Here is a 24,844-nt window from a genome sequence, read left to right as displayed (position 1 = left end):
TAAGCCGAGCGTTAGACATTCGTTCTTGTTACAGTGATGAACTGTGTAGTAACATCATAGATGTTCATGCTTTCAAAATTTTGCAGTGTTTAACTAACCTCTTCATAGTACAACTACAAAACTTGCTTTAAAATGTAATATAAATGTTGTAGGTATTTTTTTTTCCACACAGGAGTGATAGGCCTATTTGTTTGCCACATCTGATAGATGTTATTGGATGTAAATGTAATTATTATAAACGGAGAACACAATCACGATAATGCAAGAATTGTGTCAAGTTTTCTAGTAATAATAACAATAATAATAATAATAATAATAATAATAATAATCATCATCATCATCATCATCTCTTGTAATTAGTGTATCAATCTTTGCTTCCGTAACAGTTGTGCAGCATGATTATTCGTTTTATTATATTTTCTATGACGTTATCTCTGTACTGATATTGTTATTAATCTACTGCTATATCAATAATATTTTGTAAAACGTTTCTACATTGTCTCAGTATATAGGCGGAACACTATGTATGAACTTATATAAATCAAATATTGAATAATTATTAATTATCAATAATAACTGTATATCGAAATTTTTCATACTATTTTATTTATAACTCCACGTTACTGTTTTGGTACATTCCATTGACTGTTCCATTAAACGTTTGTCATAAACGCAGAAAATAAAGCCTTATTTTTACCGTGTGAGCAAAACATATTATGTGTATCTTATCTGTCGCCTTCCATACAAGATAAGACATGTCGGTGAGATGACCTTGTGCTGTACTTTTATTTACTACGAGCGTATCACGACCGATCGTATCTCACTCGAGGGTGCGACACTCGACCGAGTTCAAGCGAGCGATTTAACTCCAATGCAGGACTCTGATTATAATATACAATCTCATAAGAATTCGGACTCTGCTGATGAAGGGACCGATACCTGGTTCCGAAACGTTGAATGTCTCTATGCTATGGCACGGCACAAAAGCCCAAAACTTCCGCACCACATGGAAAATCGTGAAAATCTAAAATTAAACTGGAAAAACGTTACATGTCTAACTTTAGTGGAAGCTTCATATTCGAAGATGTTTTAACCCTCTAGAGGGACTTGAGACAGATAATGCAGTTTTATTGCTAAGAAACTCGACTGAAAATAAATTAACTTTTACTGCTGTGTAATACAAAGAAGCCTCAGTATATCCAACTTAAGAAGTTTACATTTCTCTGCTCCTCACTTCGGCCATATAAACACAAGAAGAGGCTTAATTAGACTCGATTGTTTTACGATGGAGGTGTTGAGCCACCGCTCTGTTTCCGGAAGAGTAACTGCTTCTATTTCGGGTGTTTTTATTTTTCCTGCTATAAAGAGACAGACGCTCGCACCTTGCCGCCACCGTTTCCTGCCATAACAAAAAGCCCACCCTCCCAGTCCCTGTCCATCAAGGCCACTGACACGAGCTCGTTATTATTTCAGACATTAAGTAAAAATTAATGTACAGGGTGTACGAAAAATATGCATACATAATACAGTGAGAGAACTTGTGTTTATATGTTGAGGTATTAAAGCTTTAAATGAGTCAACGTTTTGCTGTTGACATTTAAATAACATTAGTTGCTATTTTAATTCATGGCCATTAATGTCAATACAGAATAATATTGTTTATGTAACAAATATAAATGATACTCGATTAAACACAGAATACATATGAGAAATGCCTGTTATTATTCGGTTGAGAAGCTTTTATCATCCAGTCTGCTGTCAAAAAATCTGAAAGTTAGAATTTATAAAACAGTTATATTACCGGTTGTTCTGTATGGTTGTGAAACTTGGACTCTCACTTTGAGAGACGAGCATAGGTAAAGGGTGTTTGAGAATAAGGTGTTTAGGAAAATATTTTGGGCTAAGAGGGATGAAATTACAGGAGAATGGAGAAAGTTACACAACGCAGAACTGCACGCATTGTATTCTTCACCTGACATAATTAGGAACTTTAAATCCCGACGTTTGAGATGGGCAGGGCATGTAGCACGTATGGACGAATTCGGAAATGTATATAGAGTGTTAGTTGGGAGGCCGGAGGGAAAAAGACCTTTAGGGAGGCCGAGACGTAGATGGGAAGATAATATTAAAATGGATTTGAAGGAGGTGGGATATGATGATAGAGAATGGATTAATCTTGCTCAGGATAGGGACCAATGGCGGGCTTATGTAAGGGCGGCAATGAACCTCCGGGTTCCTTAAAAGCCAGTAAGTAAGTAAGTTATGTAAAAATATAGATAACTTTTTTAGTGTTCGTTATTGCTTGAATATTACATTTCGGGTAACATAGTCAAGTACTTATATTAATTTTCATTTCAACTACAGTGCTCTGCTCACTGCAAACCCAGCATTCTCCAATCTTCCCGTTTTCCATCTCCCTCTTCGTTTCCGCATACGAACAATATAAGCGTGTATCTTAATGTCTATCATCTGATATCTTCTTCTGCCCGAACTTTCCCTCGTTTATCATTGCAGGGTTTAAATTATACGTATAAGCCGTCAAATTTAGGCTACACAAGAGGTGCAGACCCAGAAACAAAATTTGGGCTACCTGAATTTGCCAAGTTCCAGTTATAATGGAACTTAGAAAATTCAGGTGGCCCAAATTTTGTTTCTGTACAATACAATTTACTATGGACTAACGAAAAGGTTTAATAAAGCTTTCGTCTATCTCGCACTATCATTTTAATGCAATAAGTATTATGTTTGTAGAACAGATGGGAGCAGCTAATCACATCACAAATTGAGTTTTAAACTTAAATTTTGAACAATGGCAACAATTACAGCTGAACATTGGCTACAGGAAACCAATGCGCTGGAAAGCGCCCTTGATGAAATTGAAGCGCGTCACCACGCCACTCCATAAATTGAATCTTATAAAACTCGTGAATAGAAATTTACCAAAATCGTGCTTGTGTCATAAAATTGTGGCTACTGTCCTATCTCACTGATATGAATTGCCAATCATGTCGATTATTGGCTCATGGCCCGTGTCCTTGCAGAAATTTTTGAATGCCGATTTTGAAAAGTCTTTGTACTTGAAATTAGACGTTAAATTAAATATTACCAATCATCACGAACATCGTAGAGGCTTATTGTTAGCTTCTTCGTGGTGTAATTATTATCATTGCTTCCATACTATGGAAGCAACGTTTTCCTGGTACACCCTGTATAGTTTATTATTTTATGAAGGACCACAGCTATCATAGTTTTTAATAAAGGAAGGACTTTCCATGACGGCCGGAAGTGGAATTAAAGCTTGTAATTTTGTTTTCTGTCGTCCGGGCCACGGCATATGGATGGGAACTAATCCGTCCGCCGGAGGGGAGCGGGGGGAGGTAGGCTAGGACCATGACCAGAACCGCAGAGATATTGTGTGCGCAGCAGTTGGCACCGCCGACATCTGGTCAATACAAAGGAATTGGGTTAAAGGCCTATGTTTGTATTAGGTTGGGAACATCGAAGTGTCAGCCGTTGCGATCTCAGAAACGTGGTTTCATAAAAGAGAAAATACCCAACTGAACTCCAGGGATTGTTCACCCCATTCCCATCTACAGAAGGACTAAAAGGACAGAAAGGGTTTCATTAGTGCCAATAAAATGGAGAGGCAGTATCTCTTTAAACGGAAGTGGTTGTGTGTCCTTTGTGTTTGCTTTGACTCCATTATTCTATTACTCTGCTTCTGAGTTACAGTAATTCAACAGAAGTCTGCCTACATAGTCTGGCGAATAAATACTCGTAGTAATGTTCCTTTCCCAGCATGGTCTTAAATGTAAGTGTTGAAAATATCATAGCAAGAAACCTGGTTACCTACTCTATTATACACAAAATTGTAATTTATCCGTGTTGCGAATACCGTCTGTTCCTAAAGCCAATATTAGTTTGTCTCAAAATCGAAGTGGAGCAGAGGGCTAATTCCAAGTTCTGCTTAAAAACCTGCATAACTGCATTTTAATGCAAAAAACTCATGAGAACTAATGTAAACTCCGTCACAAACTTTCAACTGGTTTCCTCGTTTCAAGGAAGGTCAAGATTTTAAAGATTATTCAAAATCAGTGCGTCCAGTTTGTCTGAAACTAAGAATTAATAAGAAATGTAAGTGAAATGCTGCAAATTGAACGTTTTGTGACTTTATACTATGAATAGGGAAATATACGCAAGATTTTAGTCCATGACTTTAATAAAAGGAAGATCTATGTACGGTTTTACGGTTTGTTCCCTATAGCTTGACAGAAAATCAACGCATTCAGTACTCCTATACTGTATAATACATCAGGTGGTTTTGAACGTAACTTTCCATCGTTTCCATGGAAATAATTTCGTGGAATTAATATTCCTCACAATATTACCGAGTACCGCTTTTTGTGGATATCTAAGTGAGGACCACGTAAGAGTAGTTCCTAAAATGCTAATTTGGCCGTCTCTTCAGTGCTGCCAACTAATACCAGATATCACCAAAGATGGTAAACTCTCAATGCCATGCAATAATAATAATAATAATAATAATAATAATAATAATAATAATAATAATAATAATAATAATAATAATGTATTAAAATAACAATGTCTTGCGTATTTACTTATTTACCACATCTCATCTTTATGTTGGGAGGTGTTTTCTAATTGATTAAATAAAGAGCATATTTTTCCCATGAACCTCTCGCATATATTGTTGGTAATTAGTAGATTAATATGATCTAATATAAAAATGTATTTTGTCTGACATGAAATTCATTGCATTGACTAAACAGTTTACGATTCACGCGACTTAACCTCAAAATGTAGTATGTTTGATCACGTGAAATGATTAGTACGAATTCCGAAAACAGAACACCACTTTGAAATGTATATTGTACTTAAAATACATACTTCTAAGTCGCTACCATGCTATTTCCTCTCTTGGACATTTTAATAAAAATCTGAACAGTAAAAAATATATTTCTGTCCATTAGGCAGGTGCACGTTCCATACAAAGTAGGCCTAGGTCTATAAGTTATGTCTTATTTAATTACACTTTCCTGAATATAGTGCTGAATTGGAATCACAACGCAGCACGACTAAATTATGTATTGATATTAATATTAATACCGGTATTACTAATTAATTATTAAATCTTAGTTAGGTACTTTCACCTCATCAGAATCCTTCTACTGCAAACCAAAATTATTACTGCCAACACAACAGTTAGAAAATAACTGCCAGTTGTAGTATTTGTCATTACTCGAAATTCGAAACGAAGTTGGTAAAAGAAAATTCAACTTGAGAGCTAGAAAATCCAATAGGATCTAGTAATAGGGGGAAAAGATTAGGTTTCACAGTTAGGGTATTAAGTAAGCTGATCCGGACTACAATGTTGGTTAAAATATGGTCACGAGTTGGAGTGAAACGGAAAAGGAGTCTGATTCTTTTAACAGCAAGATTATTTCTTTATTCTGGTTCGAGATTTCTAGACTTCTGCACCATGCCATAGATGCAGGATCTCCCTGCAGGTTCCAACATAAAGGGAGATGAAGAACAGGAGAACCTATCTATCGGATCCGTCACTACGAGCCATTCTCGACGACTGGATTGGAATAGGTTTCACTCCTTGCCTCTTACCAGAAGTCTCGCCTCTGTCCAGTCATGGGCTGACAGCTGAAAAGGGTTCGCCACGACGAAGTCCTACGGCGACAGCATTTGAAGGGATTCGCTGTAAATCCGTCAGCTCGAGTTTCTTGACCGACAGACAGCCGAACCCGGATCTAACCTTTGATGTGCTTTATGAGCACAATACGGCGATGTATCAGCAACCAGTTCAGGGGTGTCAGTCGGTCTGCATTACGCATGCGCTGGTATCACAACGTAGTACAAAGCTTTTGTCATAATCCAAATCTATATATAGGTACACGATATGGGTTACTTCGTGCCCTGTTTCAAGTTAACCACATCGTCCATGTACGTCGGCGGGTTTCATTACAAATAGGCGACTTTGGAACAGCCAGATTTAAACCGACATGTTTCCGCACTTTTCCAGCAGAGACTGCTTACTTTACTTTTACTTTTGAGGGCTTTTCCGCTCTTCAGCGGTTACCCTGAATTTCCTTCCTCCATCCTTCACGGTCCATATAATCTTTCTCCTACAGATGTCGGTTTCTCATCATTTGCACTGCTCCAGCTCTCCATGTTGTTTTCGGTCGCGCACGCTTCTATCTTCCACGGGGTGACCAGTGGAGAATTATCTTCGGCTACCTTTCCTCCATTCTTCTTACATGTCCATACCCAGGAGCAGGTATTTATGGAGATGAATTTTATTTGTGTTTTTCTAATATTTGTGTCGGCGGAGATTGTTGCAGATTGATTTGCACTCTTGACGGAGATTAATGAAAATTTTGGAAATTATAATAATTATTTTGGAATTGGAGTATTAACTCAGTATGGATATTACTTTCCAGATAATTAACATTAAAGGTTCGTTGGATTTCGTAAAGGTGCGGTATGACCAATAGACAATATTTGTTAGGTTGACACTGTATTTAACACACATTCATTAAAAAAAAAAAACAAACAAAAAAACTTGCAGTTCTCAAATTAACACTTTCAAATTATAATAATTATATTAGTGAAATGTTGAATTCACCGTCTTTTGAGTTCAGTAACGTAATCAGAACACCTGGAATACCATGTAATGTAGCCTGCTTGGATACATAACAAAATTTAATTGAAAAAAAAAATCCGAAAAAAGAACTCAGAATATGAAATTTGCTATACCAAAAACGTATTTAAAAATAGGCTTAAGGACTTTACTAATAGACGGTAATTATACACAGTATGTAAAGGATGTAAATGATATTTTGTTATTGAAGTGTTGTATCAGTGAAGAATTATGTTGTGTCAGCGAAGTGTGTTGTATCAGTGAAGTGTGTTGTGTCAGTGAAGCTTTATAGTTTATAGTGGCAGTGCAAAGTATTTGAACAGTGAAATGTTTTTGAAGTGTTAGTGAAATCAGGATAGAATCAGTGAAATGTGTCGTAGTTCCAGTGCAGTGAGTGAGTTGACAGCGAAATGAGTGTAATGTGGAAAGGTACTTGTGCAGATATGAACATATCATACTTGTGGGTTTTAGTTCGAACTTAGATTTAAGATACAAATTAGATTTATTTTAAATGTTATTTTAAGTGATCGTGCTTCATTTAATTTAGGATATTCTCTATTATTATTATTATTATTATTATTATTATTATTATTATTATTATTATTATTATTATTATTATTAATTATTGTTAGTATTAATTATTTGTATTAATTATTGGTATTATTAACTGTATTTTTAATTAATAAGTTCATTATTGTCATTATTGAGTGTAATTAGTTACCACTGCCACCGGGTATATACACATTGCAGTGTGAATAAATACATACATACAAGCATACATAAAACGACGCAATAATAATAATAATTCGCGAATGTGTTCATATTTCGCTATTAGAACTCTTATTTCGCGATTTGTCGCGATTGTTTTATCCTCATATTATTAATCAGAATCACTTAATTCGTAAAGATTAGCAAAAATCTATTGCATATCTATTATACCCGACCCTGTCCATACCACTGGAGGATTCTCATCTCAATTCTTTTAGTTACTGGCTCTTTCATATCCATTATCTGTCTTATAAATTCATTCCTATAATAATAATAATAATAATAATAATAATAATAATAATAATAATAATAATAATAATAATAATAATAATAATAATAATAATAATAAATTTAGGTTTCTCGATATGACAGTTTCCTTGCATCACGAGCTCAGCTGCATCTTCTGTTATACATCTCGCAGGTACCGCGAAATCGCCCGCTGTTTATATAGGCCTAATAGTAGCCTAACTTTAGTTTCTAAAATCTGTTTAGGGAAGAAAACGTTTATATGGTACAACTTAAAAAATGAATATAATTACGTTTTACCTGTGTCATAACTTCATAAGGGATGTTCAAAATGTCCTCATTCTGTTTAAATACATTTTTGACATCTCCGAAGATTATTCTGAAATGCTCGACCAATCACTTCTTGCGAAATGTTCGGAAAGACTTGTAAGATTTTTTTTCAATTTTTCCGTAAGTTATAACTATAAAAGCTTGCTGAAATTTGCTATATGTAATAAAAAATTCTCAAGGACTCAGAAAAAATCACAATAGCTTTCACTACACTACGTACGAATGAGTAATCCCTTCATTGTTTTCAAACTTGTAATACACTACGGAAGGATAAGTAATCTCTTCAGTGTTCTCATACAATTGTAAAAAAAAAAACAAAACATCTTGCACAACATTATGCACAAATGAATAATCCCGTCAGTAGCTCACAATAGATTAAGATGACCTGCACACACATGCTATGCCCGGCGCCCTGTATGACAGTTCTGTATCTCCCCTGGCGTCATATGCCGAGAACTCTGTATTTCTGCGTCTAATATTTTTTATATTGTCAGTTTTTTTTTTGCATTTAACGTTTCATTTTCAATAACTGCCTGTGTACGAAACAAAAAATGTAATTTTAAATAAAATTGTCAAACAAAAATAATACAAAACTTACAAAGGACTTTTTAGAAGAGGAATTTGGACGTCATCATTTAAGAAGACTCAATTTTTAGACGTAGACTGAAGGTTTAAGGATTGCGACACAGTTGTGGGAGTGTTCCACAGCCCTGGACGGCGTCGTGCCCGAAATGGACCGGAACGAACCAGAATTTGTTTCTGACAGCTCGTGAAGAAATATGACGAGCGTCTCTTACTTTCTAGCCAGAGATGTTTCGCCCGCTCAATTTCACTTCCCTGTCGTTACTGAATGGCCTCAAGATTATCATTTGTATCATCTAGACAGCAATATTGTAACGTTGGCAATTCGATACCAGACAATGATAAAGAATAGAGTGGAGTTAGCGGTGAAGACGTAGATTTCAACACACAGTCCTACACCGAAAAATAGGAAATGCACCGGGTAATAAGTGATAACTGATAAGAGAATATTTTACCATAATCTACATAGTAATCATTTTGTGCAGGAAAACATATTGCTTTAAGGGTAGGCCTACACCGAAGCAAAATTTGAAAATTATAAATTATTGGGCCTGCAGTTTTCATTTTATGCACATTATTTTGCATTTAAATAGTAGTCTATAGTCTACACACAAATTTTCAGCTCAATTAGTATTTTTGTCATTTAACGTGTTTCATAAAAACATCAGTTTAATATTTTTACCTCATATAAAATTATCAAATAAATGTTTTATTATATTTTTCCATAATTGACCTATAATATAATATCATAGAGTGGAACTGTATGAACGTTTTCGTCACCATACAAATTCGTCATACAAATTGTAAAATACTGTATGTAATATAAAGAGTTCCACTCTATCATACATCATAAGTCAATGACGGAAAAAATATAACAAAACATTTATTTGATACTACTTAGAGACTTACCTGAACATTCTTAAAATGAATTGCGAATTTCATATAATATTATTTTTTAAACTGAAATTTTACTATTATTTTCAGCGTACTGTCACCAATAATAATTGAGATGGGAATATTTTAGTGTCCTCAATAGCTTCGTGTATAAACAAACATTTAAATTACTGTAGCTCAAATGCGAATGAGGCGTTCCTTGGAATAACAACTTAACGTAAGTTACGCCGTTTTCCGTTTCCAGCATACAGATCTGGACATATTATTAGCAAAATTGACGATTAATATGATATATTTTGTACAAAATTTTACTTTTCAATTTAGACTATAGTTGACATTTTCGCATACTTCTATCATTGCAGTAGATAGAAATCTTCTATTTTGCTAATAATTTGCTCACGTCTTTATTATATTGAATCCTAAATACACATCTCTCTTCTGATAAAATATTATTTCCCTCCAACAAACACACTGTCCTGTAGAAACATTTGAATGTCGTTCTGGGCAATGCTTTTATACGAGATCTAAAATATTTGATGCTCTGTTTCTGAAATTGAAGATTTTGTAGTTAGGTTCTTGTTCGAGAGAACGCCTTTTTTTTTTAACTTAGACCGGCCAGAGGCCGTTTACCAAAGTTATCTTTGATGAAAGAGTGATGGAACGGAGAAAAATTCTCTCCGGCGCTCTACGTGCTGATGCTTTATCCACTAAGCCACGCCGGATACAAGCCCGACGCCGGTCAGAATCATCTCAGATTAAGCTCCATCTCTTGGGTTCCCTCTAGTGGCCGCCCTCTGCACTACGTCATAGATGTCTATGAACGCAGGACCGAAGTCCACACATGTGTTGAGGTGCACTCGAATGAGTGCATCAGCACGTAGAGCTGAAAACCCGGGTTCAAATCCCGGCGCCGGAGAGAATTTTTCTCCGTTCCATCACTCTTTCATCATATGATGACGCAGAATATCTTCATGGAAATATCATATGTACTTCGGTACATCAAAAATATATATGATATGCGTAATAAATCACTTTGTGATTTAAGACGGCGCCTATACCGTCGGATCCCGGCCAACCAGTCACTCATTCGAGTGCACCTCAACACATGTATGGACTTCGGTCCTGCGTTCATAGACATCTATGACGTAGTGCAGAGGGCGGCCACTAGAGGGAACCCAAGAGATGGAGCTTAATCTGAGACGATTCTAACCGGCGTCGGGGTTGTATCCGGCGTGGCTTAGTGGATAAAGCATCAGCACGTAGAGCTGAAAATCCGGGTTCAAATCCCGGCGCCGGAGAGAATTTTTCTCCGTTCCATCACTCTTTCATCATATGATGACGCAGAATATCTGCATGGAAATATCATATGCACTTCGGTACATCAAAAACATAAAAAAAAATATATAAAGTTATCTTTGTTTTCTGTTTTCGTTTTCAGTTGTTTCCTTTGTTTTACTTACACTAATACAAACACAACACCCATGCTCGAGGCGGGACTCGAACCTACAACCCTTCGGACCAAGCGATAGAGACATGCCGTGCCCATAGCGCTTGAGAATCTCAATTGCCATGATTGTACAATTCTTTTTTCAATCCTTTATTGTTTCACACTAAATTTGTTTAGGTTACTTTTTGTCAACTCTTGATTAAAAGCGAATGCCTCGCTTCCGCCCAACTTGCAGTAGTTCAGTATGGTAGGATTTCTCTCCCACAGGCTTCTTGTAATGCCCTAAAGCACTGAGTTGCATATTTTTCTCTTGCAATTTGGATTTTTATTAAACAACTTTGTTCGTACCTTTAGATCTGCATTGTTTGTTACAAATCAGAAACATCCATTGTATTTACAAAATATGGCTACTTCGAGACTCTCAATATTGCACATTTATGAAACAATCGCTGTTCTATAGGTTTTGAATATTTCCAAAATTCAAAAACGAAGAACCGAGAAATAATTTAGTTAAATAGCAGAGCTTCCAGGTGATTTGGAGCGGGCACACCTTTAAAAATGGCTGCCAAAACAGGTCTCTGAAATGTTGGAAGGAGCATTACATCCAGATATCCTTAAGAGTAAAAGGAAAAAGTTGATATTTTTCGTGAAAAAGTCATTATTGACTTCAGTACCCTTAAGAATTAAAAAAATTAGATATTTGGGAGTTTTTAAATATCCTGCATTTTGCCGTCTCTCTTTCTAGGGTAAATCATATGGCGCGTGATGAGTAGAAGAAACATGCAGTAGGCCTACTAGTGGCGTTTTGGCAAAAACTTAGGCACGCACACTATGTTCCTTCAAAAATATTTTTCATTATCTCCATAATAAGACAGTCTTTTGGCTCAAGCGCTAGCGCGCTGATCTTCCATCCAGATAGCCCAGGTTCGATCCCCGGGCAGATCGTGGTGGAATATTGACCTTTTCCGAATCGAATCTTAAATCACTAAACGATATGTGAAACTAGACCAGCCTTAATTTTAAATGTCGTCAGTAGGTGACAGTTTTTTGTGGAAAAGAAACAGTTTCAAAGTTTTCTGGCAAATTTCAACCATACTTGTAGCAGCTGTAGTGAAATTAAAACATTAGAAGTCGATATTATTTATAATCGTCACGCAATAATTTCGAATGAAGCCAATAGACAGGCAGACGTGAGCGGGAAATATTAGTATAGCGAATTGAAATTCGCAGCATGCGGCGCGGCGTACTAAATCAAACACAAACACTTCAACAGGTCGAGCAAGCGCTGCGGCATGCCCATCACGTGAGCCGCGTTTCCAAGGAAACGCCGCGGCCGCGTGGTCCATCAATCCATGCGAGATGGACAGGCAAGCAGCGGAACCGGGTTTTCATCTCGATCGATGCAGGAAGCATCATCTTCTCTGCCGACGACTCGTCTCCGTGTTGAAGGATTGCCCCGTATAGGGCATAGCGCTCACAATAGCGCGCGGACACTTCCGGTAATGCAGTACTGTTACTTCGCAGAGACGCGGGTTCGTTGGAAGATGTCAACAGACATTACACGTGAAATCACTTGACTATGTATAGCATCACTGTTTTATCGAGGCCGATTTATAGATTGCGCATACAAAATAATACAGTACTTATACATGCGTGCCCAGAGATGCGGCTTTGTAAAATACTGGTCCGGTAGTTTTGGTAGAATAAGAAAATCGGCTATTCTACAATGTAAATCGTCGTAGAATTGGTAGCAAAGGCCTACGTCATATATGTAACAGATAACTCATCGCTATGTTAAAATCGGCAGCACTTTGAAGAGAACAACCGCCAGGATCGCCACCCGTCCGCCGTAAACGAACACGAGATGGCAGTACAGTCGCTAATGCAATTCAAATGGGAATTATGACGTGACTCCTTATGTAGCAACTAAAGGCTGTGTGATGTAGCTTGTCTCACTGTGAAAAGAGAGAGAAAGTAGATATGTCTTACTTCGTCTGTGTTGTTATGGAGGGATGCTCCATCCATCCAGTGTCGGAAGGGACTAGTTGCTACATTCTGTAACGCAAAATAAAGTATTATAACAAAATATATCTCTTCGTACTATGTAGTTCCGTCACTGTCTTTCAAGAAACTGAATTCCGGTAGCCTGTACAATAACAAGGTTTTGAAAGGAATCCTGAAAACTTACAACCCTTCTATAATCTCCACCCTCATTTGAAGGGACTTGGATTTATTGCTACTGAGACAAGATAAACCTTACCAGGTATGGATGGCAGCGTAGTAAACCTGACAAAAGTTGTTAACGTCAAAGCCTATCAGGCCGACCTATCTGTTACATATATGATCTAGGGCAAAGGTCACAAAAGAAACTTGAATGTATGTACAGGAATCGAAGTATTTTGTGTTTAATTAAGGGTTACAGAATCACATAAAAACCAACGAAATACCTTTGTAGGGTACTCAAATAGGACTTTACGCTGGTTATGAGTGTTATTTTGCGGGATGAAGTTACAGGAGAATGGAGAAAGTTACACAACACAGAACTGCACGCATTGTATTCTTCACCTGACATAATTAGGAACATTAAATCCAGACGTTTGAGATGGGCAGGGCATGTAGCACATATGGGCGAATCCAGAAATGCATATAGAGTGTTAGTTGGGAGACCGGAGGGAAAAAGACCTTTAGGGAGGCCGAGACGTAGATGGGAGGATAATATTAAAATGGATTTGAGGGAGGTGGGATATGATGATAGAGACTGGATTAATCTTGCACAGGATAGGGACCGCTGGCGGGCTTATGTGAGGGCGGCAATGAACCTTCGGGTTCCTTAAAAGCCATTTGTAAGTAAGTAAGTATGAGTGTTATTTTATTGATGTGAATGCTAATTTGGACGTGTATATAAGATATGAAACAGATATTTAGCTAGTTTGTGTTACTTCCCTTAAACAATTACAGAAGAAATTTCAGCAATGATTAGGCCCTATGTGGTGTTTTCGAAGATTATTCGTTTGACAGATTGTGGATATATGGTACACTTACGAAGATTTTCTCTCATATGGATGGCAACTTCATTATAGTAAATCTATCCACAGTATTTGCATTTGGCTTTCTTCTTGTCGATGATTTATATCGTAGAGTTCCTACATTTCAAACCTGGAAAACATTCTGAGGACTTTTACTTGAACACTGAGGTGCTCCTAAATACAGAAATCCTTTATATACACTCACTCAACTTCTAAATCTTTGCAAGCACCACAAGCATTATAGCCTATACCAGAAAATTATATTTGTAGGCTAATAAGGTAACACTAATGAGCTTTTTCTTATAGAAATTTTAATATAGCCTACAAACACTCGGGTAGGTATCTTCTGGAGCTTTATTAATTCCATAAACATCATATTCCAGAAAAATCTATTGGTATAATTTCTTTAAGGATAAATTTCCTTGCTCAGAACGAAAATCGAACCCTGGATCTCATGATTTGTATTCAGGGATATTGACCGCTACACCACAAAGCCATATCGTATGCAACCTGCTTAATGTATTGTCATTTTAATAGCATTAATAGATAACATCGCCTGTTGTGTATGCAACTAGCAGAACTTTCATGTATCTAAGGTTGCATTGTGTTCTATGAAGGCTGCTAGGAAAACTGCCATGTTCTACAGTAAACTGTCATTTCATATTCTAACGTAGTCTACAGCAGTTTTACAATATTATGCATAACCTTCCCGTGGATATACGTCATTATTTTATCCAGTACGTTTTATGGAGTGCCCATGTTAATAATGTAGTATTTATGCAGAACAGTCCCGTGATGATGGGGAAGAAGTAAGTGTAGTGGTTCTCCTAGAAATCTATAGGTATAACTTAGTTTCCCCTAGTTCTCAAATTGGCATTAGCAATAATGAGATCATTACAGAGTAGCAGGCTAGAATGTATAAAAATTGGTGCGGTAGAAATTACACATACTTTTCATACTTTTTATACTGCATTTAATAAAATTCCATTTTACGTAACGTCGTGTCAAGTGAACTGTGACTGCTACAGTCCTGACATATATTTTTATTATTACGTCAGGTCGCTGTGTTGATTTAGTTCCCCACCGGCAAGCTTACTGTTGAATGTGTCTTATTGCACTCTTCAATACTCATAATGTTGAGCGGTGTTGTTACGTTTTCGTTATTAAGATTATTCCTAATTAGAATTATTTTATATCGACATCATAAATTAATTAAATTAATTATAGATTAAAACTGTCCGATCCTGTTTCAGAAGAGAAGGCATAAAAGAAAAATGTAGCATTGCATTGGTAAATAAGGTTAGGAATTTCGTTGTTTTGAGATGCGTTAATATGCGAACAGTAACGCGGTCAGGGCCGGGAGACGTGTCAATCTTAACGCCATAAAGAGCCTTATGAATGTCTTCTTCAGTAACGGTAATGTTGTCAGGTAAATCACTATTAGGAGCGAAATTGGACAGTGGTGAAACACTATTTTCCGAACAAAATACATCTTCAAAATGATCAGAAATAACATTAAGAGGAATTTTGCAGCATTGTTGTTTGCTTGATTTTCGCAAAATTTGTCGGGCTACTTACAGACCTGTTACTAAATCTACGTATTACTCTGTGAAGAGATTTATTAAATCTACATACTTAGACTTCAACAAACAAAATTTGATAACACAATCTCAAGGGAAAAAATGGAATTCTCGCATCAAAATCCACAGTTAATTCCCGATTTACCACGAAAATCGTCTGTAGCTGCATTTAGATTGGCAACAGGCCATGATTGTTTAGCCAAACACCTGCATAGAATTGGAATATATCAGTCCCCTAACTGCCCATTGTGCAACTCAAACCAAGAAATGGATTCGGAACACCTCAAAATCTGTGCTTCATTGGCTGGTCATGATAATATCTTTGAAAAATATTGGAGTGCAAGAGGTCAAATGACTTTATTGTCAAACACCTGGCATTAGAAAACAACAACTTCAAACAACAACAACATATCGACATTAATACATTAATTTCTACCACACCATCCACAGCCAATAAATTTTTACGCTATAAGATAACTTTTAATTAAAACTGATTGTCATCAATTAACATGAAATATGACAACGTTATTTTATATTTAACGTGAAGTTTGACATGGGATATCATTTGAAAATGCTAATGCATCATTGGTAGATATAGTTATGTTACCGCTTCTTGTGTTTGGTATCTGAAGAGACCTAATCAATAAACAAAAGTTACTTTATCTCTTCACTTTAAAAACGGTTGAGTATTAATTGAACGAGGATCTTACAGGGTCGCCGCGGTTATTTAGTTCCTTACCGGCAAGCGTTATGTTGGATACATCTTTGTAGCACGCATCAATAAATATTGTGATGTCAAGCAGTGTTGTCACAGTTTCATTCTAAAGATTATCCCTAGTTACAATTATTTTTATATCGACATTAGTAGTTTATTAAAATTTTTGTCTTCGGTCAACTCGAGATATGAGTTTTATACTCCACGTGGAGTAGATATGGGCATGTCATGCTAATACATAATTGGTAAACATATTATGTTACCACTCCTGAGAATTTCCAATCAATAAACGAACTCTTCCCTTATCTGTTAATAGGAAAGCGTCCGTTTTATCAATAACTGGCTATTAATTAAGGGGTACTCCATTGAAAATGACACTTTTTCCTAATAATTTTTTCTACCAAATTTTGAGAGCATATGCACTCTATAAAGACTAACAAAATCCAAATTTTGAACTCCCAAATGTTTATGGCTTTTGAGTTTTAATTTTTCTATTTTAGAAATATTTCCAAACCCAAGTTTTTAGTAGAAGATCTCTATTTGTAATCTTCCTTTTTTTGGGGGGGGGGGGTTACATTCACAAGACATAGAGAAACATTTCTGTATATTCATTTTATTAGATATCTCATTTATTCACTTTCACCTTTTTTTTTAATTTTCAGAATGTTATTTTTTCTATAAATGAAGACCTCGGGGGTAAATATTGATAACCCTCAAAATTGAGATTGACAGTTTTCTGGTTGTTAACTGCCTAAAAGTCACATTATATTGATTTGATTAAGGGGAGAGGATGGTATTTTTTGGTGAAAAATGAGTAAATTTTCAAAAACAAAAAAAAAATTCTTTAAAATACTCTGTGATATGTGTGGAATGCATAGCATAACATTTTGTGGGTATTTGTGCCCCTATGGGATGTTGAGTCGCCATTTTTAAACTTCCTGCGTTATGGATTTTTAAATCACTCGCCCACTTTTATTGCTGTTTCCGGTAAATTAAATTTTCAAAGAAAATAATTTTTTTCCTTTAAAATACCCTTTGATATGTGTGGAATGCATTGCATAACATTTTGTGGGTATTTGTGCCCTTATCGGATGTTGAGACGTCATTTTTAAACTTCCTGCGCTATGGATTTTTAAATCACACGCCCGCTTTTATCGGTTTCCAGTAACTTCATTTTTTTTGCTACATTGCCAGACAAAAATGGATATAATTTCTGAACTATTAAAGATACATGCATGAAATTTAGAACACGCATTCTTTAAACTATTAGGAAACTTTTGTCTTTAACAGAATTTTGTTAATTGATTTCATTTAAAAAATACGTCCATTTCTTTGCAAGAAAGGAAATCAGAAAAGTGTTACTAAATTTTCTTGTTTATTTTACATACGTAGGGACTAATATCACAATTCTGTTACATACTGTTTGTAAAACTTTATTTTGTAAATACATTGCAAAACACTGTTTGAATCTATCTTTAAAAAGAGTTTAGATATATCGGTTTTAGTACAATCCTGAATTGGGTGTATTTTTTTTCAAATTTGGGCCGCCAAATAATTTTTTTCAAAATTTTTTTATTTGGTTGAGTTGCCACAGCTATGAGCTCTCTACATACAAAAAATTAATATTTTACACCAAATAGGAAAAAGTTAAAAAAAAAAAATACCATCCTCTCCCCTTAAATAATTATGTAAATATATCAGCAAATGATTGGATTATGCTGCCAGAAAAGTATGGCAATCTTCTTGTGTTTACAGTAAAAATTAAAATGAATGCAATTTGTAAATGTGGTTTATCATTATTTACCCCCGAAGCCTTCAATTCATGAAAAAAATATTAATGTAAAAACTAGTAGAATTTCTTACAAAATAAATTCATAGAAACATGCAGTTATGTCATAAATACTTGCAGTAAAAATTTCATCCAGACTGGTTAATAATTTTGGCATAAAAAAGTTGGTGTTGTATCAAGAAAAAAAAACTTACTGAAAAATAGATTTGAAAGTAAAATTAATATTTATGTAACACATACTTATTAAAATTCTCCTTCGCTACAATTATCTAGTAACTTCAGGGAGCCAACTTTAGAACAAAAAGTTACTAGATTTGTAATCGGAAATTTGTGAAAAAGAATTCTTTGATGAAAAAATAATTGCCGCACCCCCTTACACCCTCAGTTTAAAAAAAGATTAATCATATTTGTAATGAGAATTGAACTAAATCCATTTGGGGTATGAAAATATACATTCTAAAGAAGTGAAATACCCAATAATTTTTTTTTTTGGAAAATTTTCATGATTTTCAGTGGAATCTCCCCTTATACTTTACCAATGCCACAATAATGTAACTGCAGTGGAGCAGTGCAAGGTAAGAGGACGATAACATATTGTTCGTGGTTCAGTGCAGAGGCCACGAGCGGATAACTGAACTGCCTTCGTTAATGACTGCGACTTTATTACGATCTTGTGCGCGATTATTTAAATCCGCGTGCAACATCCCAGCACCATAAAAGCGTGCTTCACTGCATTATAAAGTGTTCATAACGGCAAATCATCCTCTACAGCAGAAGCCTCAGGCTAGACGGAAATGGGTCCGGATCAAGGAGTGCCGGAGCAACGCCGGAGAGAGGAGAGCCAAAGGGCTCTGCGATAAATTCGTCATTTGATAATGGACATGTGCTATTTTTAATCAATTATTTAACGATTGTTCCAATTATAAGCAGTTTCAGGGAAGGTTTGGATATGAACTCATTAATAGTTCCCTTGTAAGTTTGATGGGCTTATTTTGAGAAGGGGAAGAGGCGAAATGTCCTATCGCAACTACCTCGTTTTCAGCTCAAAATTTTGAGTACGCCAATCGTCCAGTATCATTATTTTATTTCCGTTGAATTGTAGAGGAAGAGGTACATATATGCGATACCTTTTTGTTTTTTTAGTTTTGGAACCTACGTGTTTTGAATACCGGACTCAGAAGTTCGTAAGATGCTATAAAATGTTTTAAAAATTATTTCCTCAAAATGTAACATGTTTCCTTCATAAAAATGTAGATACAAATATGGCATACAAATATTAACAAGTTACAACAAATTACAAGATTAAGAAAATTGAAACGTCAAATGGCCTCTACTAAGGAAGGCACAGAAGAAGCATTCAGCACCTTCATTAGAAAATGTTTCCCAACCGTAATACTGAATCCAGATGAATCGTCTCTCACGTCTTTTCTCGAACTTGTTTTATGGCTTCTTGCATTGCCTTTTCATTCCACCGTTTTCCAAGTTTGTTGGAAGGTGAGGTTTTCCCTCCTCCTACAGGTGCCAAAACCGGGAACGGAAACGACAACGAGGACGAGAACGGAAATATTGTTAAAATAATTGTATTTAAATGTGAGCATTCACAATTAACTACTGTGAATTCTCACATTTAAATACATTCATTTTAACATTATTTCCGTTCTCGTTCTCGTTTCCGTTCCCGGTTTATTGTGAACCAGCCTTAATAACGAAATAGAAAAACCAGGGTATAACGATGGAATATTAATAGGCCTAATACTAGTATTTCATATTTATGACACAGTGATGTTGTAAGTCATAACTTCAAAACATATCATAATTTAAAAACGAAATCAATTAAACATACATTACTATAAACGTAGATTATTTGTCTTTAAGAATATATATCATCAATATTTCTAACATTGAGGAATAACAATGTATATTCAAGAAAAGAACTTACCGTCAAAATTTTCACTTTCCTGGAAAACGCAATAATGATAAACGTTTAAACAGTTCAGCTTCTAACTGTAAACTAACACAATTTCACGAAAGAAGGTATCAGTGCGTAGTAATTTGAAAGGCTTCCGCTAGAATACAACATGTCTCAGGTCGTATTTGTAAACCTATTTCATATTTGTAACACTTCCTCTATATGAAACTCGTTTATAATGTTACATTTTATTGCATCAGTTAGAGTTTACCGAACGAATATATTTTGTATAACGCTCTCTTTGTCTTAATACTTGTTCCCTTGAATAATTTCGAAGTAAAAATTGTTCCGGGGCCGGGCATCGAACCCGGGACCCTTGGTTTAACGTTAAACCAAAGGCCCCGGGTTCGATGCCCGGCCCCGGAACAATTTTTCCCTCGAAATTATTCAAATCAACTTTACAGGGAGTTTATACCTGAAATCTTGATTTGCACTTGTTCCCTTGATTTCGTATAAGTTTACTTAATTAATACGAGTTTTAAATGTTGTGTTAAGTAAGATAAATTTGAGCATTTACAGGTTAAACACAAACAGTTGATTTTAAACTCATTTCACATGCTTCTGTATTAATCTCTAATTTTATTTGTACTTTTTTTGTTGAATGTTTATAAATTCTGTTTCTGTGCCCGACACCCATTTTTCGGCACCTTAACACACTATGCATTACATTATTAGTAATAATCTTTGTTTCACGTTCTTTTCAAATGTAGCACAATGGAATTATAAGCTGGCAATGAAGAAATGACGTGATCAAAACCGCAGAAAATCAAGTATCGAATAAGATCTTCCTTTCAGCGGCTTATAATATTCGAAGATCTCTCCGCAGTCGAACATATTTCGCCCATTACGTTTGTGTGAAGACAGTAATTCACTGTCTACTGCTATTCCTCATCAAAAATGTGTGTGCAGAAGTCCATTGCCCGCCGTGTTGATGACCCGCGCGATGTAACGGCACCTCGCGGACACCCTGTACTCATTACGTCACCGCACCTGTTTGATCAGTGGCGAGAGTTCACTCACATATTTAAACCGCAATATTCTATCTAGTCCTCCGCGGTCTGGCAATCATTATGGTGGACCTCATCGTCTCCATCACCGTCCCACTGCTCCTTCTCCTCCTCCTGATCATCATCATCATCATCATCATCATCATCATCATCATCATCATCATAACTTAAAAAGTTGTTTGTAACTTAAAAAGTTGTGTATAAAGTGCAAATTAAAATTAAGGTGACATTCAACATTTAATTTTTTAAGGTGACATGTATTTATCTAGCCTGACGAGTTTACTTCCTTGGTTTGAATTGTAAATTATTTAAAAATAGCCTGTAAGAGGGCCTTAGACTAGAAATGTTTAGTTTAAATGTAGTTCTGTTTATAAGTATGCATAAGGATGTAATTATTTGACTTATTTGAACTGTTGTATCAGTGAAGCGAGGTGAGTCAGTGAAGTTATGGTTTTACAGTGCAGTGAACAGTTCCGATCAGTGATAATTTATAGCGTCAATGAAATGTGTTCTATAGTGTCAGTGAAATGTGTTACAGAGTGTCAGTGAAATGTGTGCTAAAGTGTCAGTGAAATGCGTCATAGTGCCACTACAGGGAATGAGATGAGAGTAAAGTGAAAGACTATTGAAACTTATGTAGGACCTATACATAATTATGTAGGTTGTATTGTAAAATTAGGTATTTTATTTTACGTTTTATTATTATTGTGTTAAATTGTATTGAGTATTCTTATTGTATTGTGTATAAAATTGTATATGTGTTGTAAAATTGTATTGTGTATTGTAAATTTTATTGTGTATTGCTTATCATTTTATTGTGTATTGTTAATATTGTATATACCACTGCCACCGGGTGCTTGCCCACTTGCAGTGTAAATAAATAAATAAATACATACATACATACATACATACATACATACATCATCATCATCGGTATTGCCGTTGTCTGTCTCTGTTCTCGTCATCATGAATGATTAATAATACGGTAATAATAATAATAATAATAATAATAATAATAATAATAATAATAATAATAATAATAATAATGTGATATCAATGTTTGAGTCATTTAGGCCTGTTGAGGACTGTGAATCAACATTAGGTACCGGTAGTCACTTTTAAACAGACATCGAATTCTTGTGTTACATGGCAGAGTGGACACGCAAATCCATCCTACTGTATGTTTTCTTTATATCTCACAAACTGGATGTTACCGATAGCTAATGTGTTAATGTATGTATGATATGTTTATATTTATCTTTAAAAATATGCATGTTTAAGCTGCATTCCTGTAATATGCCACAACAGCCGAAATATGCAGATATACTATGAACTATAAATTTCACACACGTATTTAGAAGAACGCGAAACATACTTCGATCCAACTTTTCATATAGGCCTAGTGTGTGAGAACAAATACAACATGCCTTTGCATCAGTAGCGGCCGGTGATCGAAATCCTCGGTGAGGCCAGATGCAACTAGTTTAAGTGCCTCCGATAGGAAATGTTTATTTATGATATTATTGTTATTAGTGAAACATACAGCAGAATCTGTATAGGTCAGTTTCTATCTGATGCTTTTCCAATTCACTGCGGGCTAAAGCAGGGAGATGCACTATCACCTTTACTTTTTAACTTCGCTTTAGAATATGCCATTAGGAAAGTTCAGGATAACAGGCAGGGTTTGGAATTGAACGGGTTACATCAGCTTCTTGCCTATGCGGATGACGTGAATATGTTAGGAGAAAATACACAAACGATTAGGGAAAACACGGAAATTTTACTTGAAGCAAGTAAAGCGATCGGTTTGGAAGTAAATCCCGAAAAGACAAAGTATATGATTATGTCTCGTGACCAGAATATTGTACGAAATGGAAATATAAAAATTGGAGATTTATCCTTCGAAGAGGTGGAAAAATTCAAATATCTTGGAGCAACAGTAACAAATATAAATGACACTCGGGAGGAAATTAAACGCAGAATAAATATGGGAAATGCGTGTTATTATTCGGTTGAGAAGCTCTTATCATCCAGTCTGCTGTCAAAAAATCTGAAAGTTAGAATTTATAAAACAGTTATATTACCGGTTCTTCTGTATGGTTGTGAAACTTGGACTCTCACTCTGAGAGAGGAACATAGGTTAAGGGTGTTTGAGAATAAGGTGCTTAGGAAAATATTTGGGGCTAAGCGGGATGAAGTTACAGGAGAATGGAGAAAGTTACACAACGCAGAACTGCACGCATTGTATTCTTCATCTGACATAATTAGGAACATTAAATCCAGACGTTTGAGATGGGCAGGGCATGTAGTACGTATGGGCGAATCCAGAAATGCATATAGAGTGTTAGTTGGGAGACCGGAGGGAAAAAGACCTTTAGGGAGGCCGAGACGTAGATGGGAGGATAATATTAAAATGGATTTGAGGGAGGTGGGGTATGATGATAGAGACTGGATTAATCTTGCACAGGATAGGGACCGATGGCGGGCTTATGTGAGGGCGGCAATGAACCTTCGGGTTCCTTAAAAGCTATTTGTAAGTAAGTATATTATTAGTACCATTACTACTGAATTATTATTATTATTATTATTATTATTATTATTATTATTATTAGCCTACTTTTAATGAAAAATAATAATTTCACTCACCAAATAAGCTGTTATGCTGTGAGTTTCAGTGATTGTTTCAGTGTGATGAAGCATCCCATATTATGTGTTGAAATTCCCATTTCTTTCTTTTCTTTTTATTTTTTTCCTTAGACAGCAACAAACAAGGCCGACAGAAAAGTTCATTTTGCACCACATTACCACTTAACCATTTATGTTGCCCATACCAGGATGCAATAGAAACTCGCGTTTTAAGATTATCTGTCAGAAAAATTGCCAGCGATGTCGTAGGTACTCGTATCTCGGTAATCTCTCTCTTTATTTAAAACTTCCTTTGTTTCAATATTATTTCTTCTCGAAAAAGGACACTCTAACAATGAATTAAATACACCAGCATTATTTTTCGCATTTGTTTCTGTTTATATTTTCCCGAAATACATAACAACATTGGCCCAGATTCACTACTGTACTACGAAGTACAATAGTACAACACCCTAGCTTAAGTCATAAACTAAAACATAAGGGCAGAGAATAGTGTAGGTCTCTGTCTGCCAAAGAGCTGAAATTTTTCTTATTTATGGCCTATTTAGGAAGACAAGTCACCATTGCTATTCCCACCCTACTCTACCCTTGAGGCCGGCCCATGGATGGGAGAAGTGAAACCTGACCAGGCCACGAGGCCAGACGAATTGTGCCTCAGCTACAACGTTTTAAGCGCAAGCTCAAAGCCCGCGAAAATACAGGAAATGCAGAAACAAGACCCGGCACGAGCGATCCTGGCCTCAGGAGCAAATTTTACTGCAAAATAGGTCTATATACATCACAAAGTTTTCAAATGCTTCTACAGCGATGTATGCTTAATTCAAATAACTAATATATTATATAAAAACACAAAATTTATTTCATTTAAGCCAAGTGACTGAGGCCTGGCCTCACTTGCCTCAGTCAATCAGCCGCCACTGCTTTGCATATAAATTCGATGTCTAGTAATAACAAAACTCTCTGGGCATGCAGTTAACATGAGACAAGATATTTGCTTATGACAGGAGAGTGCAAAAATATATTATACGCGTTCTACCATTTCGGAAAAGATACCAATCATCACTCCCCACCAGCGGATCAAATTGTCACTCTTGAATTTGAAGCCAGGACTGCTGCCACTTGAGGTAGGCTACACTGAAAATTAGTAAGACTATAAAGTAAAGTAAATCCGTGGC

At 35.8% G+C, this 24,844-nt stretch overlaps 1 protein-coding gene across 1 annotated transcript in view; it reads right to left on the bottom strand.

Annotated features, from left to right (window-relative positions):
- The window catches only part of LOC138701077 (uncharacterized), a 296,991-nt gene that overhangs the window by 247,215 nt on the left and 24,932 nt on the right, over positions 1-24,844 (bottom strand). The window lies entirely within an intron of this gene.

Source organism: Periplaneta americana, chromosome 6, assembly GCF_040183065.1.
Source record: "Periplaneta americana isolate PAMFEO1 chromosome 6, P.americana_PAMFEO1_priV1, whole genome shotgun sequence".
Taxonomy (NCBI): Eukaryota; Metazoa; Arthropoda; class Insecta; order Blattodea; family Blattidae; genus Periplaneta; species Periplaneta americana.
This window is presented reverse-complemented; position numbering and strand designations above follow the sequence as displayed.